This window comes from Sciurus carolinensis, chromosome X, assembly GCF_902686445.1.
Source record: "Sciurus carolinensis chromosome X, mSciCar1.2, whole genome shotgun sequence".
NCBI classification, from domain to species: domain Eukaryota; kingdom Metazoa; phylum Chordata; class Mammalia; order Rodentia; family Sciuridae; genus Sciurus; species Sciurus carolinensis.
In genome coordinates, this window is record NC_062232.1 from 47,865,442 (window position 1) to 47,871,123 (window position 5,682).

Below are 5,682 nucleotides of genomic sequence, written 5' to 3' on the forward strand. Positions count from 1 at the left end.
TGTAACCTGACTGCCACTTACTAGCATACAAACATAGATAAGTCCCTTGTCCTTTTTGTGTCTTAGTTTCTTCATCTGTAAAATGGGAATAATAATAGTACCTAACTCTGAGATCTGCTATGAGGATTAAACATGATGCTACATGTAGAGAACAGTACTCGGCACACAGGAAGCACACATATGTGAAATATTATTTTTCCTGTTTTCCTGTATTATTCACTCTGTATACTGCTTAGACCAACCAGCTACAGGGAAAAAGCACACTCACCCAAGATTGGTGGGGCTTGATTCCGTTGCTGTCGTTCTGTGACTATCTGTAAAACATAGAAGCACTAGGTGATCTATAAATTCCTGTCAAGCTCCATCTTTCTGTGTTCATGAAATTCTGCATTGCCTACTTTAAGGCTGGGGTAGATTGGTTAAAATACCTCAGGAAAGGCATGCCAGTTTGAAAAACAAAACAAAACAACAACAACAACAGTCGAAACGAACAAACTATTAATTTACTATAAAGCCCCTTGCTGCCTAGGGCTGCATTGGTGAACTATGGTCTATAGAGGGTGCTCAAAACACACAAAGTACTATTATTCCACTAAAGGTTCTCAGAAAGAGCTCTGAATAGAATAGGACTTGGCAGAGAGGCAGCTTTTGTCAAAGAGAAGGTCTAATTGGAGACTGCTGTTGTACACAGGTTGGGGATCTCCCGGAATACAGTTGCAAATGCAGTCATTACTTATTTATCATCCCATGTCCCACAATTTATTTATGATTATAATCTGAAAATAAGAAAGAACTGGTGCTAAGTTTTGACATCTCATTTCCCCATAGCTTCCCTTCTAGGTTCCAGAGTCATGTAGGACTTTAGGGACCCAATGATGGAGTGATGTTTGGAAGAGGTACAGATAAAGCATTTCACTTTCTAACGAGATTTGAAGATTGGGATAGGAAGGGGAATGTTAATAGCCTAAGAGAGAGACCCTATGGATACTCCAAAGATCACTAGTTCCTGGACTGGGATAAGTGACTGTGGCACCCCCTGGGAAAAGGTCCTGAGGTAATGAGGTCAAAGTGAATTCGTGTGGCAAAGAGATCATAAATGTTCTACAGTCACCTGGGCAGTGCAATATTAGGAGAGTCTGGTTTGAGTAGAAATTCCTAACTTTATTCTTTGCTGCAGCAAGCCCTTTTCTGGCACCTCTGGTACCTACATGAGTGAATTCCTTTAAAAAAATCTGCCTTGTGCCTTCTGTTCCGATTTCTGTTAAGCATAAATTTTACTGCCTCTGGGTTTTAATGAGGTGCTTACTTACACACATTGGTTGGAATCCTCCCCACATGATCTTCCTCTCCCACATCTAATAAGGATTCAGAAAGACCAAGGGAGAAGGGGCTCTCTCTTGGAGATTTCTTCCCTGATCTGGTGTCTCATTTTGTTTTGTCTCAGATCTGATTCCAGGTGAACACAAATCTCCTCAAAAAGAAGACAGTTCTCTCTCTGGGACTGTTTCCCCATGTTGAAAAAGAGGATTGCAGTGGGTCTCTGCTGGCATTAGACCTCTTCTGGAATATTAAACACTGCCATTTAAGCTTTTCCTTGAGCCATTTGAGGAAAGGAAAGGAAGAAAGATCACAAGAGAAGGGCATACAGGCCATTAGTGGGGTATTATTACAGAGGGACTCAGCATTCTGGAGGCAGTGCTGACTTCCTCTGGTCTTCTGATGCCTGGAGAAAGTAATTAGAGATACTGGCCAGGGCAGCAAAAGAAACACTCCTCCCCTGGGTCTATCTCCTCATTCTGCCCCTGGTTCTGACCAGAACTTTCCCCAGAAACAGCAATCCACTGTGCTAAAATGTGCTGGATTGGACTGAGAAAACACAGGGGTTTTTAAATTTAATTTTTATTTTCATTTTGTTTTTATAAGTTGGCTTGATAAATATGGAAAACTCATGACTCTGGGCATCAGATAGCTCTCAGTGACTGCCAGCAACTTATCTAAATTTTCTAAGTCCTGCTTTCCTCATCTATAAACTAAGGGTAATACTCTCATTCCTGGTAAATTTAATCATAATGCCCTCAATTAAAGTGCTCACTTCATATGTGTTCTCAGTAGAGTAGAGGTTTCTTTCTTCAGAAGTCCTTACTCACACAGTGTCTCCTGGAAAACACTCTGTAATCTTTCTGGGTCAACATTTTTCAATCTGCAGAATTGAGGTAGGTTGAGTAGGGGATTGCCACTCAGGAGATGTGGGCCAAAATGAGATGAAGTCATGGATAAACAGAGGTATTTATTAATATCTCAAGAGCAAATCCAGGAAAAACCTGTAGTTGGAGAAACCAAATACCTGATTATTTTACCAACTGGTTTGGAGGCCCATTTTATTCTCCTCCCAATCAGCTTGACTTGTTCCAGAGATGTAAGTTTAGAAGAGAAGAAAGTCTTGGGCCCATCCACAAGCCCTAAGAGTGAGAGGGGAAGAAACTGTTTACTCAGAGGAACTGAAATACTCCAAACCAAAATCAGAGGCTGAGCACACCAGTCAGAATACCTGCCAAGATAAGGTTCAGAAGGCGACTCCAGTGCCAGCATTGAACTCAGAACCATTTAGGATGAGTGTTCAGTGGCAAAGAAGCAGAGAAAAGGGGCAACTGCAAAGTCTCACTGATGGAATCCAAATTCCCCACTGCAGACTCATTCTGGCCTTTCTCCTACTTGCATGCATGTACACATGTACACATGTATACACATACTCAGGTTTTGGTAATCAGGACCAAGAAGCCAAGGGAAAAGGGGACAAGTATTTTCCACCCAGGGGACAGTTTCTGATAATATTTGGTCAGAGTGGAATGGAGGATCCAGAGGTTTTTAGACTAAAAATGTTTCCACACTATTTGTCTGAAATCCTTAGGTCCTGATCAGCCAAGATTGACTCCTAGGACTTTCAGGGATATGGCCACTTGGAGGGCAGCTTTTCTTTGCTAGAATCAGAGAACAGTGATAAAAGAGAGGATATTAATTTGTCTAACTGCATGAAAAATATAATGTGCAGTAGAAATATTAGAAATAGCAAATTTTACTGTACTGATTGTCACTTGTTGGACATGAGGTAAGTCCTGGATAGTTCTGCTCTAAGGCAGATACGTGTATGAGATGATCTTATTGGTCTCTTCCTCCTCACTTTAAGAACTCACAAGAAAATGCTTCCTACAATACAGCTGGAGATAGTTTTTTTTTTAACAGTAACACAAAATTTATTGGTTTTGTACAACTTGAGATCAAATAAAAGTACATTATCACGTAGATCTGTCTTATTTTAAAAGCATAGGAAGGTCAATTTAAAATGCACTACCCCCTTTTATCCAAAAGTGAGCTTAAAACAAATTAAAAAGAAAAATTGAAAATCAGGACAAGAGACAACTTTCTTTTACAGATGGACTCAGGATAGGTGGATAACTTTCACTGATGTAGATATGGAATAAATTACTTTAGGAAAAAAAATTCCCAAACACCTATGAAAAAGTATACAACTCTACTTCAAAATATGTTGCTATGTACTCACCGCCAAAGACAGTTTTATTTGAAACGTTGTTTCTGTAATTAAAGCCTAATTAGCCATCAAAAAAGGTTAGTGCATATGTAACCTTTCAAAAGTTAAACAAAAGCCACAAAAATTGAGCCACAAGGCTTAAAGGATTATCTATTTCAAATGCTCATTTCCAGATGTAACTCTAAGAATGTTAATTTGTCATGTCAACGAACAAGACCATAAGTAGATCCATCACGTTGGAGGATTTTAATGACATTTAGAATATTCTTGCCACAATAACATGCAATCAGTGCATTCCCTACATGCCTCTATTATGGCAATGAATCAAATTCTAGAAATACTATAAGTGAACTTACATAATAAAGGAGATCATACAACATAAACAATCCATGCCTGCCATAGATGCATGCAGCTTTTCACTTTTGTTATGAAGCAGCACCAGAATAGTAAAACTGCTTGGTTACTCAATCAGATTTCACCATGACAAGAGTTGGTTACCCATGTATCATTTTCTAAAAGCTTTTTGATGTAAATAATATCAGGAGCTTTATAACCACTTAACTCAGAGCTGTATACATCTAGGATTGAGATGAACAAATACAGCATTAAGAAACCACACAAAGGAATGACAGTGATGCATGTATACAGTTGGACTCCCACAGAGGCAGTATTCAGTCACTCATATCCATGTCTTCTTCATGATGATCATCCCCATTCACTTTGGATTCTCTTCGTGAATTGCCAGTTCCCTTTTCCACAGAACATTCCTTTGTTTTAGGGGAACCTGTTTCTGTTGGTTTCTTCTCCTCTTTTTTCTCTTTCTCACTGTAATACCCCTGTTCCTCTTCATCGTAATCCCGTGTAACTTTTAGATCTTTATCACTCTCTGATTTTCTTTCCTGTTCTTTCTCTTTCTCTTTAGTCTTTTTCTTTTTGCTTGTTGATTGTTCCCTTTCATGCTTCTTTCTTTGTCTTTATCTTTCTTTTTCTCCTTTTTATGTCTCCTAGGGGATGGTGAGTGAGACAATTTTCTTTTAGGAGACCTAGGATTTTTAGGAGATCTTGTTCCACTCCTGCTTTTTCTTCATCATCTCTCTCTGCTCGCACTTCTCTAACGTCTGGTTGTGCTGTAACTTTTTGGTGGTGTTTTAGAACGTTTCTTTTCTTTGTCTTCCTTCTTTTTATCTCTGGTTTTTGATGTGCTCCTTGATCTTCTACCTCTTTCTCTGGAATGAGATCTTCTCCATCTTGGACTTTTGGGTCATCGTCTACTCCTCGACTTAGAATGTGATCGCCTCCTCGATCTGCTTCCTGATCGCCTGTGTCTAGAAGATTAGGGAGTCCTTCTCCTCCTAAAACGTGATCTTGATCTTGAATGCCTTCTTTTTTCTTCTTTCTTATCTGGTTCTATAGCAGCAGAAATCAAGGGCTGTGCTTCTCGTACTCTTTTCATAGCTTCCTCTATTTCTTTACTAGAGGTATCTGATTTCGGACTTGGTGAAACAAGACCAGCAGCTACATGATTCAACTTAGGATCAACAGTGCTCATAAGCTTCAGCAACTAATCTGCTGCAAGAGACTGAGAGTTCAAGTTTGCTCCAGGAAGCCCAAGTGCAGCAAGGGCAGGATCAAGAGTAGGAGCTCCCAAAGCAGCCACTGGAAAAGCACCAATCTGGATAAGTGGACTAGGCATAGGCAGGAGTCCACCACCAGGCAGAAGACCTGCCACTGCATTAGCTGGTGCCAACAGAGACAAAGGCTTAGTCTCATCAGGAATAACTCCTGCCTATGGTACGACTACCAAAGCTCTGTCAACGAAAACAGTATTTGTCAGATGCTGTGCCACAACTGCTGAGTCTGCATCATGGAACTTAACAAAGCAGACACGAGATGAGACTGGCAAAGGTGAATCATCCGGCGGGAAGAGGCGCAGTTCGTCGATCTTGCCTAGGAAACCAAAGAGAGACCGTCCACATCTGATCAGAGCTAGCACTCGGGGAGACATTAGTCACCTGGATTACCTCAGTGCCACCGCCTCCGCCACCCGGCCCGCCGCTGGGGCCCGGGCCCACAGTGCTGGGGACAATGGTAGTGTTGCTCATGGCGCTGCTCGAGTTCTCATTCAGGAACGAAGT

General features: G+C 40.8%; 1 pseudogene; it reads right to left on the reverse strand.

Annotated features, from left to right (window-relative positions):
• Nucleotides 1-3,909: 3,909 nt before the first annotated feature.
• On the reverse strand, nt 3,910-5,682 carry LOC124971992 (serine/arginine-rich splicing factor 11-like; annotated as a pseudogene).